The sequence below is a fragment of the Pseudorca crassidens genome, chromosome 3, assembly GCF_039906515.1.
Source record: "Pseudorca crassidens isolate mPseCra1 chromosome 3, mPseCra1.hap1, whole genome shotgun sequence".
Classification (NCBI taxonomy): Eukaryota; Metazoa; Chordata; class Mammalia; order Artiodactyla; family Delphinidae; genus Pseudorca; species Pseudorca crassidens.
In genome coordinates, this window is record NC_090298.1 from 54139006 (window position 1) to 54153939 (window position 14934).

At 38.7% G+C, this 14934-nt stretch overlaps 1 long non-coding RNA gene across 1 annotated transcript in view; it reads left to right on the top strand.

Moving 5' to 3' along the window:
* LOC137220708 (uncharacterized) overlaps positions 1-14934 on the top strand; it is a 472693-nt gene that overhangs the window by 345780 nt on the left and 111979 nt on the right. Inside the window, exon 3 of the long non-coding RNA XR_010941752.1 lies at positions 5831-5912. This is a non-coding gene — a long non-coding RNA (uncharacterized lncRNA). The remainder of the gene's footprint in view (positions 1-5830; positions 5913-14934) is intronic.

The window sequence follows — 14934 nt, forward strand, 5'->3', positions numbered from 1 at the left end:
TGCCTAGAGAAGTTCCTTTAGCATTTGTTGTAAAGCTGGTTTGGTGGTGCTGAACTCTGTCAGCTTTCGCTTGTCTGTAAAGGTTTTAATTTCTCCATCAAATCTGAATGAGATCCTTGCTGTGTAGAGTAAACTTGGTTGTAGGTTTTTCTCCTTCATCACTTTAAATATGTCCTGCCAGTCCCTTCTGGCTTGCAGAGTTTCTGCTGAAAGATCAGATGTTAACCTTATGGGGTTTCCCTTGTGTCTTATTTGTTGTTTTTCCCTTGCTGCTTTTAATATGTTTTCTTTTTATTTAATTTTTGACAGTTTGATTAATATGTGTCTTGGTGTGTTTCTCCTTGGATTTATCCTGTATGGGACTCTCTGTGCTTCCTGGACTTGATTAACTATTTCCTTTCCCATATTAGGGAAGTTTTCAACTATAATCTCTTCAAATATTTTCTCAGTCCCTTTCTTTTTCTCTTCTTCTTCTGGAACCCCTATAATTCGAATGTTGGTACATTTAATGTTGTCCCAGAGGCCTCTGAGACTGTCCTCAGTTCTTTTCATTCTTTTTTCTTTATTCTGCTCTGCAGTAGTTATTTCCACTGTTTTATCTTCCAGGTCACTTATCCGTTCTTCTGCCTCAGTTATTCTGCTATTGATCCCTTCTATAGTACTTTTAATTTCATTCATTGTGTTGTTCATCATTGCTTGTTTCCTCTTTAGTTCTTCTAGGTCCTTGTTAAATGTTTCTTGCATTTTTTCTATTCTATTTCCAAGATTTTGGATCATCTTTACTATCATTATTCTGAATTCTTTTTCAGGTAGACTGCCTATTTCCTCTTCATTTGTTAGGTCTGGTGGGTTTTTACCTTGCTTCTTCATCTGCTGTGTATTATTCTGTCTTTTCATTTTGCTTATCTTACTGTGTTTGGGGTCTCCTTTTCGCAGACTGCAGGTTCGTAGTTCCCGTTGTTTTTGGTGTCTGACCCCAGTGGGTAAGGTTGTTTCAGTGGTTTGTGTAGTTCTCCTGGTGGAGGGGACTAGTGCCTGTGTTCTGGTGGATGAGGCTGGATCTTGTCTTTCTGGTGGGCAGGTCCATGTCTGGTGGTGTGTTTTGGGCTCTTTGTGGCCTTATTATGATTTTAGGCTGCCTCTTTGCTAATGGTGGGGCTGTGTTGCTGTCTTGCTAGTTGTTTGGCATAGGGTGTCCAGCACTGTAACTTGCTGGTTGTTGAGTGGAGCTTGGTCTTGGTGTTGAGATGGAGATCTCTGGGAGATTTTCACTGTTTGATATTACATGGATCTGGTAGGTCTCTTGTGGACCAGTGTCCTGAAGTTGGCTCTCCCACCTCAGAGGCACAGCACTGACTCCTGGCTGGAGCACCAGTAGCGTTTCATCCACACGGCTCAGAATAAAAGGGAGAAAAAGTAGAAAGAAAGAAAGATATCCTCTTTAAAATCCTTACTTTAAAATATCCTTACTTTAAAATAAAGTAAGATAGAATAAAATAAAGTTATTAAAATAAAAAATAATTATTAAGAAAAAAAGTTTAGAAAGTAAAAAAGGACGGACAGAACCCTCGGACAAATGGTAAAAGCGAAGCTATACAGACAAAATCACACACTGAAGCATACACATACACACTCATAAAAAAGAGAAAAAGGGAAAAAAATATATATATCATTGTTCCCAAAGTGCACCTCCTCAATTTGGGATGATACATTGGCTATTCAGGTATTCCACAGATGCAGGGTACATCAAGTTGATTGTGGAAATTTAATCCACTGCTCCTGAGGCTGCTGGGAGAGATTTCCCTTTCTCTTCTTTGTTTGCACAGCTCCCGGGATTCAGCTTTGGATTTGGCCCCGCCTCTGCGTGTATGTCGCCTGAGGGCGTCTGTTCTTCGCTCAGACAGGATGGGGTTAAAGGAGCAGCTGATTCGGGGGCTCTGACTCACTCAGGCCGGGGGTAGGGAGGGGTACGGTTGCGGGGCGAGCCTGCGGCGGCAGAGTCCGGCATGACGTCGCACCAGCCTGAGGCGCGCTGTGCGTTCTCCCAGGGGAGTTGTCCCTGGATCACGGGACCCTGTCGGTGGCGGGCTGCACAGGCTCCCTGGAAGGGGGGTGTGGATAGTGACCTGTGCTCGCGCACAGGCTTCTTGGTGGCGGCAGCAGCAGCCTTAGTGTTTCATGCCCATCTCTGGGGTCTGCGCTTTTAGCCGCGGCTCACGCCCATCTCTGGAGCTCCTTTAAGCAGCGCTCTTAATCCCCTCTCCTAGCGCACCAGGAAACAAAGAGGGAAGAAAAAGTCTCTTGCCTCTTCGGCAGGTCCAGACTTCTTCCTGGCCTCCCTCTCAGCGAACTGTGGCACACTAGCCCCCTTCAGGCTGTGTTCACGCCCCCAACCTCGGTCCTCTCCCAGGGCCGCCAACCCCAGTCCTCTCCCTGGGATCCGACCGAAGCCCGAGCCTCAGCTCCCAGCCTCCACCCGCCCTGGCGGGCGAGCAGAGAAGCCTCTCCGACTGGTGCCGGTCGGCACCGATCCTCTGTGCGGAAATCTCTCCGCTTTGCCCTCGGCACCCCGTGGCTGTGCTCTTCTCCGCGGCTTTGAAGCTTTCCCCCCTCCGCCACCCACAGTCTCCACCCGCAAAGGAGCTTCTAGTGTGTGGAAACCTTTCCTCCTTCACAGCTCCCTCCCACTGTTGCAGGCCCCATCCCTATTCTTTTGTCTCTGTTTATTCTTTTTTCTTTTGCCCTACCCAGGTACGTGGGGAGTTTCTTGCCTTTTGGGAGGTCTGAGGTCTTCTGCCAGCTTTCAGTGGGTGTTCTATAGGAGCAGGTCCACGTGTAGATGTATTACTGGTGTATCTATGGGGAGGAAGGTGATCTCCGTATCCTGCTCTTCTGCCATCTTCTCCTGTTAACTATGATGCTTTAATTCTTGCAGTAATTTTTTGGTTCTTTAGCAAGGACAAAAAATAAGTTTTAATTTTTCTCATTTTAGTGTTCCTTGAAATGGTATCTTTGATCTATAGCCAACAGGATTCTTGAATTTTAAATGGAAGCTCCTAGTGACTCAGACTTTAATTGGACACACCTCTTGGCTGAGACAACTAATAATTAGTCCATTTCACATGAGGGAACTATACACCCTCAAGCCCTCAAAAAAATATTAAAGCAGAGATGGAGAAGATGTAACTTATTATAATAACTCTCCTAAAGTTACGCAAATACAAGGATAGCAATGCTGTTCTCACTATTATCTCCTTCTGGCTCTTTATCCTGAGCCTCCCTATGATTCAAACTAAAGAAGTTTCAGGGAAGTGAGGGTGTCATAAAGGGATGACTGCTTCGTGCAAGATGGGACAGTAACTCGACTAGAGGCAAAATCAGGCTTGGTTTTCTGACTCAAACTAGAGTTGGCATTTAGAGCTCTAGGTGCTAGTGCTAAATTTAGCACTAGTTAACAAGAAGATATTACTTGCCTGTGCTTCAGCTTTCTGGTGTAAAATAAAGGTGCTAGAATAGAAAATCTGGGACATCCCTTCCTGTTAAAAAAAAAAACCAAAAACATTTATTTTCATGTCCAGGGAGTGGGATTAAGATGGGAAGGAAAGGGCTTCCCTGGTGGTGCAGTGGTTGGGAGTCCACTTGCTGATGCAGGGGGCACGGGTTCGTGCCCCAGTCTGGGAAGATCCCACATGCCGTGGAGCAGCTGGGCCCGTGAGCCGTGGCCGCTGAGCCTGTGCGTCCGGAGCCTGTGCTCCTCAATGGGAGAGGCCACAACAGTGAGAGGCCCGCGTACCGCAAAAAAAAAAAAAAAGATGGGAAGGAAAGAGTCAATTAAATATCCATGTGGAGACAGGGATGAAAGGAAAATGGCCTAGCCTGGGCTTAGCTCTTCAATGGTTATTTCTGAGCATGAAGGCAGGGCAAGGCCCTAGGAGGGGCTTTAGAGATGATAGTAACATTCCTTTGGTTAAAGCAGGTAAATGGGCCTTATTTCTATTATTATTTACACCTTACCTATGTTTTCCATATCCTTGTTATATAGTCACTACTTACTACACATTAAATCCAAATTAAAAATATATAAAAATAAATAATACAGACTCTTTAAAAAGAACAAAAGTGAAGAATGCTTTACCTTTATGACTGAATGGAAAACTTTTTACTTTTCTCTATGGCATATCCTACCATTATGACTTATCCTGATCACTCATGAGGTGGCTGCTGCTTACCTGTCAGGCTTCATCTCCCACCTGTCTCCCCTTAACCATTCTCTCAGCAATATTCGATTCTCTAGAGGTTCTCACATATGTTATACTTTCTAATGCATCTGTGTCTTTCTATGCATGGTCATTCTGTCTGGAACGCCTTCCCCGAGTCTGTTCCAAGAATTCCCACCTATTCTTTTAAGTTTATCTCAAATACTTCTGTGAAGCTTTTTCCCATCTTCCCCTGGCAGACTTGGGTGCTCCTTTGGCCCTACGTAAATGTGCATTGTGTATCTCTGCATTGAAGCTGTTGTGTATTATGCTGATATGCATACCTGGTTCCTGATGGATTGTAAACTCCTTGAGGGCAGAGATTGAATTTCCATGTGTTCACAATCAGCCTGGCTTTCTGTCTGTCCATATTCATCTGCCTGTTCTATTTATCTGTCCTCTCCTTCTCCATGCATACCTCAGGTGATTTCAAAATATGGTAACTGATATGTAGTAGTAAATACATATAGAATAAATCTTCTTGGTGCGAAGGAAAGAGTTGCCCTGGAGGAGCTGAGCAGTGGATAGGGTGCTATATAAGCAAAGGTGAAAGTACTTTTTTTTTTTTTTTAAATGTGACCTGGGCTGGATATTCTGAATGCTGATGCTGGTGGAGGGTGTGGGTAGCCAGCTTGGTCACTATTATTATTTGGGGATAACTGAGGAGCATTCAGAAAGTATCTAGAAATGATGACTTGGGTACTTGAGCTCTAGCTATCACCCTCTTTTGATGGAGAAAATCCTATTTGTTGTTACTTCTCGTTGTATTGAATCAAGTATAAAATTATTCGCAAAACACATTTAAGTCTAGATTTATCAAGACTGTAGTTAACATTTAAAGCAATTTTACCTTTTAAGTTTCAGGAAAAATATCTCATACATACATACACACAAAAACCAAAATACACCTTTTTTTCTTTCTTTTCTCCCTCCCTCCCTCCCTCCCTCCAACCATCCCTTCCTTCCTTTCCTTCTTTCTTTTTTTTTTTCCAGAGGGACTCTATTTTCTTCCCAAGCACTCTCCCACCTTCATTTTCCATTGCTTCTTTCTATGTCAAGTCCCTTGAATCTAAAACCGGGTTATTCCTGGTAACATTCTTTCATTCATATTGTGCTAAACTCCTAGAATTCCCTAACATCTCCTTACACAAATCCTATTTATCCTTCAAGGGCTAGTGCAGGTTCACTTCTCCTATCAAGTTCCCCCTGGTCACTGTGGTCCTTATTGAGTTTCTACCAGTGTTACTGGCATCTAGCCTCTACATGCTGACTTAGCTCTTTCTTCCCTTTCATCCTGTGCCATTTACTCCTGGTTCATTTTTATGGGTGGTAACTTGTCAGCTGGAGAGCAAGTACCCTGAGGCCAAAGCCCAGCTCTTACATACACAGTTTCTGTATCCTTGTAGCCCAGTATAGTGTTAAGCACATACTCTTGACTTAATAAAATAGTTAATTGATGATTTGGTTAATGATAGGGAAATCACCCACTAAGATTCATTGCCAGCATGATAATTAGGTTCTGGTTCAAAGTCTGACTTCACAAAGTGCATTTTGTGTCCCATTCTTTGAAACAGGCACAGAGAAGAAAACATGAAAATGACTCAACTTCTGAAATTTTCAGCTTGAGAAGTGTTCATTTTTAGAAGGAGGAGGAAGGTAAGAGGTGAACTCTAAGGGAATCCAGGCTTGCACTTTGAGGTCCAGGATTAAAATAGTTTCAACACTGTGCATTCTAAGAACTAGCCAGAGGTCAGAAGTTTCCTTGGCATTGGAGCCAAGCTGATCATAATTTTGCGTTTCTTCACGTAGAGTCACTACTCAGATTTATATAGTGTTCTTTTCTTTCCAATTTAGAAAAATATAATTTAATTTCTTATTAATATTTATAATCATTTAAAATATTAATATCACCTCAATATTATTCATTCTGCAATTTTTAAGATGTTTTGCTTATAAATCTCCATGCATGTCTTAAATCATTTCATAGGGTTAGATTCTAGAAGTGGGATTTCTGGGTCAGAGCACACAGACCGCTTAAAGTTCATGTTTTGAAAAACAGAAAGAAAATCATGATTTGGCATATGATATGGGGAGGATGAGGAATATTATGGCTTTATTTTTATAGATTTTTACCCCCAAATCCTTTCTCCTTGTTTTTTTTAACTTAATCTCCCAATTGCATCGTTTTCCCTTAAGTGTAGTATGTGGACACAGCCTTGTCAAGATACTACTTTGTATAGGGTGCTGTGTAACGCATTTTGACCACTCTGGGTAATATTCAGGGCAGTTCAACCCAAACCTCCTCTACATTTCCTAGAATGGTTCTTCAATCCAGAATTTTATGAAGATGGAAGTAGGATTAGTTGATGATAAATAAACCCACAATCTAATGAAAACTCTAGACCTGACTATAAATTTAAGCACAACTATTCAGGATAATTTGCAATTTACAAATATATATATATACACACACACACATACATACACACATACATACATATACACACGGACACACACACACAGAGCAAGGACTGCTATGAATATACATTCCATCCTCACTAAAGAATTGCTGAAAAACCCCAGTCTGGTGCGTCTTAAAATAAGTGATCTCAATTATATTCCCAGTCTGAGTGCCCTGAGGACCTCAAGGGAGAAAATTGTGTGAGGTTCACACAGGACCTATACAGCTCTCAAAGTTTACTTTAAGCAGGTTTAGGCACCATCAGTTCCATTGCTGGGGAGATTTTGCTGCTCTCAGTGAGCTCCTGAACTGCCTGTCTCTGTTTTTCAGTGAGGAGTGACTTGTCTCTGCTGGGGCACCCTACACTTCTCTGGCTCTGTACTCTGAGTACACTGTGTTCTCTGGCTGGGTTCTCCTGGGTTCTGCCTTCATGCATTCTGGATTAAATTTTGCTCTGGTTAATCAAGAACATAATTTTCCATTGTGGGTATAAGCTGAAAATGGATTTGTGCCATGATGTATAAACTTGGATACCATAACGTTACCCCTTCTTTGTGCTCCCATAGAACCGGGTGTCGTATCTTTTTAGTATCTGTCTCACCCACAAACTAAAGTGCAAAGGGCTTCTTTTTTGTTTTTACTTTGTTTTAAATCTATCTAGCACTTTGCTCAGAGGATACAAAATTTTGTTAAATTATTTGTTGTTAAGCTACTGTCAAACAGTTGAAATATTTACTTAGCTATTTCTGCTCAGCATTTTGCTGTTTAATTGCTTATCTCCCTCTTGTGGATTATAGTTATTCAAAAAATATTAAGTATTGACTCAGTGCCAGTAATAAATTTTAGTCTGCTTGTGTCTTAGCCCGTGGAATGCTGTTACTAATCTACATGTAGAAACTGTGTTTTCAAAACTCTAATTCAGGAACATGGTGTGACTGTAAGTTTTTTTCAATTAGCAAATTTATTTCTATATATAGACTTACAGGGATATCAAGATTAATTCAAATTTTGATTTTCATTTAATGAATTTTCACAACTAAATAAATACATGTAAAGCCACTGGGACTATATCCATAAGGATGGATGCAATTATGCAGTGATAAAAAACAAAAATCAAAAAAAAATTGAGTGGCTTAAAACAGCAGTGTTTATTTCTTATTCATGCTACATGTCCATTTGGGTTGCTAGGGCTCTGTTTCATATTGTTTTTCACTTAGTTCTGCAGACTGATGGAGTCTACCATCTGAACATTGCTAATCCATACAAGGAGGCAATGGTGAAGCACGTGAGTTCTTAAAACTTCAATGAAACAGAACATATTACTTTAGCTTATATTTTATTGTTCACAGCAAGTCACATGGTTTTCTAAACTTCAAAGAGTAGTGTAGAGTAGCACAGTTCATGTGCCCAGAAAGAGAAGTATTTGGTCTACAGAACTAACGATTCTCCCAGGCCGTAGTCTGTGATCAAAAATTCAGCTCACTTTCCTTCCCTCTGCCAAGTGACTTAATGGTACCATTTCCAGGGGAAAGAAAGACCAACCATGGAAGTACTCATAACTTTACAAAACGGTGTGGATGAACCAAGTGCAGAGTGGCCAGGGGAGACTGAAATTTAGTTTGAGAGAGTCTGATGGTTCAGTGGACAAGAGACTGAATTCCAAAGAGGCAGCCTGGTCTTAAATCACTGGGCTGGTTCTTTGGGTTTAGATAGGCCAGAGGTTTAATACAGGAATTCAGACAGAATAAGCATTGATCCCTCACAAACATAATAATGAATTAGAGCAGAATAAGTGTCATGAACCTATAAGTATCACCAAATAAAACTTTGGATCTCAGAGCATGCTCATTTGTTCTTTTATCTCTTCAGCTAAGGAGGATAAAAGAGGGCTCATGTACATTGTTTGGAGGCAAGAACATAAAACAGAGACTCACAGTGTGTTTGCTTTGCCTTAATAAAGTCTAGGAATTTTTACGGAGGCTCTTTTATGTAAAACAATTATTCTTAGACTTTTTGGGTCACATACTCCATTCAGAATCGGATAATAGAATTCAATAGAGGAAGGCTTGCCTTTTCAATAAATGAATCTTGATCTGAACCTCATACTTTGTACAAAAATTAACTCAAAATGGTTCATATGGTTAAAAGGAAAATAAAACTATAAAGCTTGTAGAAAAAAATGGGAGAAAAGTCTTTGGGATCTGGGGTTGCATGAAGAGTTCATAAACTTGACACCAAAAGCATGATCTATAAAAGGAAAAATGGATAAATTGGAGCTCATCAAAATTTTAAAAAATTTACTCTGCAGAAGATTCTGTTAAGAGAATGAGAAGATAAGTGACAAACAAGGAAACAATATTTGCAGATCACATCTCTGACAAAGGACCAGTATCTAGAGTATGTAAAGAACTCTCAATGCTTAACAGTGAAAAACAAACAAAAAAATCTAATTAGAAAATGGGCTTACACATAAAGAGATATTTTATGAAGAGGATATACAGATGAAAAATAAGTGCATGAAAATAGGTTTAACATAATTACTTATTTAAGAAATGCAAATTAAAACAGCAATGAGATATCACCACATCTGTCAGAATGGCTATAATAAAAAGTAAAGACAACACCAAATGCTGGAAGGGGTTCAGAGAATCTGATCACTCACTCATACATTGCTGGTGGGAGTGGTACAGCGGCTTTGGAAAACTGGCAGTTTCTTATAAAACTGGCCACATTTATTAGTTTGTTTGGGCTGCCATAACAAAATATCACAGACTAAGTGGCTTAGAAATAAACAGAAATTTATTTTCTAGTAGTTCTGGAGATTCGAAATCCAAGATCAAGGTGTTAGCAGCCCTTCTTTTGAGGCCTGTCTCCTTGGCTTGCAGATGGCCACCTTCTTGATGTGTCCTCAGATGATCGCTCTTCAGTCTGTGTGTTGTCTGTATACTAATCTCCTCTTATAAGGACATCAGTCATAATGGATTAAGGCCCATCCGTGTGACCTCATTTTACCTTAATTACCTCCTTAAATTCCCTGTTTCCAAATACAGTCACATTCTGAGGTACTGGGGGTTAGGGCTTCAACATATGAATTTTGGAAAGACACAAATCAGTCCATAGTACCATGCAACTACTATATAACCTTGCAATTGTACTCAACCATTTATCCCAGAAAAAGTAAGATCTGTGTTTTTAAAAATCTGTACATGAATGTTCATAGTAGGTATATTCCTGATAGCTAAAATCTAGAAACAATCCAGATGTCCTTCAGTAGGTAAATGGTTAAACAAACTAGTACTTCCTATACCATGGAATATGACTCAGCAATAAAAAGGAATGAATCATTGACATACATACAATGTGGAAGAATCTCCAGGGAATTATGTTGAGAGAAAAAAAATCCAATACCAATTATACCATATGATTTTATGTATATAATATTCTTTAAAAGATAAAATCATAGAATGGAGACTAGTGATTTCCAGGGATTAGGAATTGGGGTGAGGGTGGGGAGAGGGAGGTGTTTGTGGCTATAAAAGGGCAACACGAGTGATTCTTGTGGTGTTGGAAGCGTGTATCTTGACTGTACCAATATCAAACAGTTTTTGCTGAGTGTTTATTTTGTTTTGCTCTTTTTTTCTTAATGAGTCTTGCTAGGTGTTTATTAATGTTTTTGATCTTTCAAAGAACCAATTTTTAGTTTTGCTGATTTTTTTCTTTTTTTTTTTTGGCCTATTTTCTTTTTCATTGATTTCTGCTTTCATTTTGATTATTCTGTTGAAAGTCTGTCTCTGAGGGGAAACTCTGTGATGGATTTTTGCATGCAGGGTATTTATTAGAGATTAGCTCCCATGGAAGGGAGGAGAGTGAAACCTCATTGGTCAGAGGGAGAAATCTAACCGTGATGGCGTCTGGAAAATGTCAGACAACCCTATGGAGATCTTGAGGCATATTTAGGCTTTCAGCGGTGTCCTGCCTTGGTCAGAAATGTCTGAATGTTATATACTTCCACTGCAATCAGTCACTGGATCTGGCTGCCCAAGAAGGGCATGCCCTTGGGTGAGGAGGTTCTCTGCAACTGAGGCAAATCCTGAAGGAGTTGACAGCCAGAGTCTATCTGCTGATAGCTGGGTCAATCTGTCTTCATTAATATTGATGGAGGATCTGAGTGGCATGCCTCTGGGTTCACCACAATTTCTTTCCTTCTTTCTTTGATAATACTTTTTTCTTTTATTACAGTTGAGGTGATCACTTAGATCATTATTTTTAAGACTTTGTTCTTTTCTTTTTTTTTAATTGGCTTGCAGATGGCCAAGCCAATTTTATTGGAGTATAGTTGCTTTACAATGTTGTGTTAGTTTCTTCTGTACAGCAAAGTGAATCAGTTATACGTATATATATATCCATGCTTCTTTAGATTTCCTTCCCATTTAGGTCACCGCAGATCACTGAGGAGGGTTCCCTGTGCTAAACAGTAGATTCTCATTCATTATCTAGTTTATATATAGTAGTGTATATGTGTCAATCCCAATCTCTCGATTCGTCCCACGCCTCTTTCCCCCCCTTGGTAACCATAAGTTTGTTCTCTACATCTGTGACTCTATTTCTGCTTTGCCAATAGGTCATCTGTACCATTTTTCTAGATTCCACATATAAGCAATATTATATGATATTTGTTTTTCTCTTTCTGACTTACTGTATGACAATCTCTAGGTCCATCCACATCTCTGCAAATAAGCCTTTATTCTTTTCTAATATGAGCATTTAAAGCCAGTACATTTTTCCTTTAAGTACTGCTTTAGCATCATCTCACAATATTTGATATGTTGTATTTTCATCATTTTTAAAAAATTTAAGTCAGGTTTATTGAGATATAATTTACGTACAGTAGAATTCACCCTTTTAATGTATAGTCTTATGTATTATCATTATTTTTACTTCCTAATATTTTCTAATTCTCATTGTGATTTCTTCTGTGACTCATGGGCTTTTTAAAATTATGTTGTTAATCTCCAAATGTTGAGGACTTTCTAGTTAACTTTTTGTTACTCAGTTCCAGTTAATTTTCATTGTGGTTAGGAAACATTCTGAATGAGTCAATCATTTGAAATGTACAAGAATTATCTAAAGGACACATATACAGTTTACACTGTTATTATTTTATGTATATTTGAAAGGTATGTGTATTCTCCATTTGCTAGCTGTTGTGTTATATGAATATTAATTATGTCAAGTTGGTTAATAGATTTTCAAATTATTATATATTGCTATTTTAAATAGCTTTCTTTATCTCTGATTGAGGGAGGTGTGTGAAAATCTCCAATTGTGATTGTGGATTAGTCTATTTTTCCTTTTAGATCTGTCAGTTTTGCATCATATGTTAAGCTATGGTATTTGCTGCATATACATTTAGGCTTGTCACATCTTCCTGAGATCCTGTTATCATTGTAAAATATCCCTCTTTAGTATTCATGCCTTTGTGCTGTAACTTTTTCCATCCTTTTACTTTCCTTCTATCTGTATCCTTGTATGAGAATGTGTCCTTTTTATGGCACATACCGAATCACGGATTTAAAAAATATATATCCATTCCTATAACCTCCATCTCTTAATTAGAGTATTTAAGCTTGTTTGTTTGATATTTAATGTAATTACTGGGTATGTTTGGATTTAAGGCTACTGTTTTCTATTTTCCTCATCTTGTTTGATTGCATTGTTACTTCTTTCATGCCTTCTTTTGGATTATTCAAGTGTGTTTATTATTCTATTTTATATGTTTTGTTGGCTTTTTAACACAGCTTTGTATTTCATTTTAGTGTTTATGCTATATATATAAGTATGTGTCCTTAATTTAATAAAATCTTGAATTAAGATTTTACCACTTCACAAATAATGTGAGAAGCTTTCAGCCCCACCTGCTCTTTTTGCTATTGTTCTCATATAGTTTAATTTTATATATACTATAAATTCCACAAATCATTATTATTTTTGCTTTAAACACTCTTTTTTACAAAGTAAAACTTTTTATTTCATACTTACCTTTGCATTTACTCTTTCTAGTTCTGTTTGTCTCTTTCTGCAACTCCATGCTTCCATCTGGGATAATTTCCTTTTACCCTGAAGACATTCATTTAGTATTTCTTGTAGTATGGTTCTGTTGGCAACAATTATTCTCATTTTTTCTTATCTGAAAATGTCTTTCTTTAGCCATTAGTTAAAGAATATTTTTGCTAGATATATACTTCCTGTATGACGGGGTTTTTTCCCCTTTTAACACCCTAAAACTGCCGTTCCATTGCCTTCTGTCTCCCATTGTTTATGTTAAAACAGCGGCTCTAATCTTTCTTGTTGTCCTCCTGAAGATATTTCTTCATTTTTGGCTATCTGGTGGGGGTGGTCATTGTGGTGATGGAGGGAAGAAGAAAAATTTATCAGTCAACATTTATTTCCTCTTGGGGGGCAAAAAAGCCACTGATTAGGTTCAGCAGTCTCAATTGTCTCAAGAGGGAAACCCCTGGGAAGGAAGGAAGAGCTGTGGGTATGGGCGGGGGTAAGGCTGTGGTGGGAATTCTATGAGCAGCAAGAGAAACCTGAAGCAACAGCTGCACTGAGCCCTTTGGTCTGCAGAGATGGTGAAAACTCATATGACCTTAGGAGTAATATGAGCTTTTTCTAGGGCTTCCAGGAGAGAAGCGGATAACTATATGGATCTGCGTAAGAGTATAACTAATCTCGAACAATATATTAGGGAGATATTCCCTTTTTTCTGTGATATGAGTTTCAAATGTGTCCCTTAGTTTTACATGGTCCTACCCAGACAACAGCTGGGCACATACCTTAGGAGGGATCCACTGAAGGGCAACTAAACATAAACTGTGTGTAAAAAGAGTTGAAACTGAGTATGGAAAAAAGACTAATATTCAAATAGTTGTCACATGGGGTGAGGAATTATACTTATTCTATATAGAACCATAGATCAGAGCCAGGACATATGGATAGAACCTCTAATGAGAAAGATTTTCATTTAAGAGAAGGAAGATATTTCCATGTTTCAAGATAATGAGTTCCCAGTAATGGAAGTAAATAAGCACAGGCTGGATGACCATCTATTTGGGATTTTGTTGGGGGGATGGTACCAGTATTTGATAGTCTCTATTGCCTTTTCCTGTTGTCAAGTTCTGTGTTGGGCAGCTGTTGGGATTAGTCATGAAAGGCTACCTTTGAGGTAATATGGATACAAAAAAGATAACAGTAGGTATAGAAAGAGAAAAAAAATATTCCTTTAGGCAGTACACTAATGAAAGAAGAGAGGTCCAGTCACTTGAATTCCACCTATGTTGAATTGATCAAGATTGTATTCCTAGAAATAGGAAACACTTTAATTGAGTCATAAAATGTTAAGAGCTGACAATATCCCCAACTGTCATCTAATCCAGCTCTGTCATTTTACAGATGTGGAAACTGAAGCCCAGAGGAGTTGACTTGCCTAAGGCAGTGATTCTCACTGTGTAGTTAGAAGAATACTTGTCTCAATTCCTGGGGAACTTGCTTAATATGCAAATCTCTGGTCCCCAATCTAGAGCTACTAACAAAAAAAACCTTTAGAAATGGAGTCCCATAAGCTGCATTTTATCACCTATTACAAGTAATTCTGTGCATACTGAAAAAACATTGTTCTACATCAGAGTGTTGATTACTTACAGAGCTCTGAAGAAGACCCCGGACTCTAAACTTCTAATCCATTGTTCCTATTATTCTAAATTGCCTATCCTTGAAATAAATCTGTTACCATCCTCTACAAACTATTAATAACTTCTAATCTTAGAAACAGCCCTAGAAATTAAATTGTTACTAGTATAAAATTGTTACTATTTATAAAATGCAAAAGAATGGTTTGGAAAATATGAACAAAGTTAATAAAATCAGGATGAACCCCAGGATCAGAGCCCATGAACATTGTCTTGATGACAGACTTAGAGAATCTTGGAACAATCCTTTCCATCCTTGACCGTGGAACATAGGGAGCATGTCTCTTTGATCTGGTCTAGTCAAAGGCTGAAACCTCAGTCCAAAGTGGAAAAAGACATGCTTTGCATACATGTTCATGTTAGACATATTAGCATACTTCTCATCATTTTAGAGTGTACCTGATGCAACTGGACTAAAGGACTTTGGTTAGTATTTTGTTAATTAAGCCCAAATCTTTTTATATGTGCA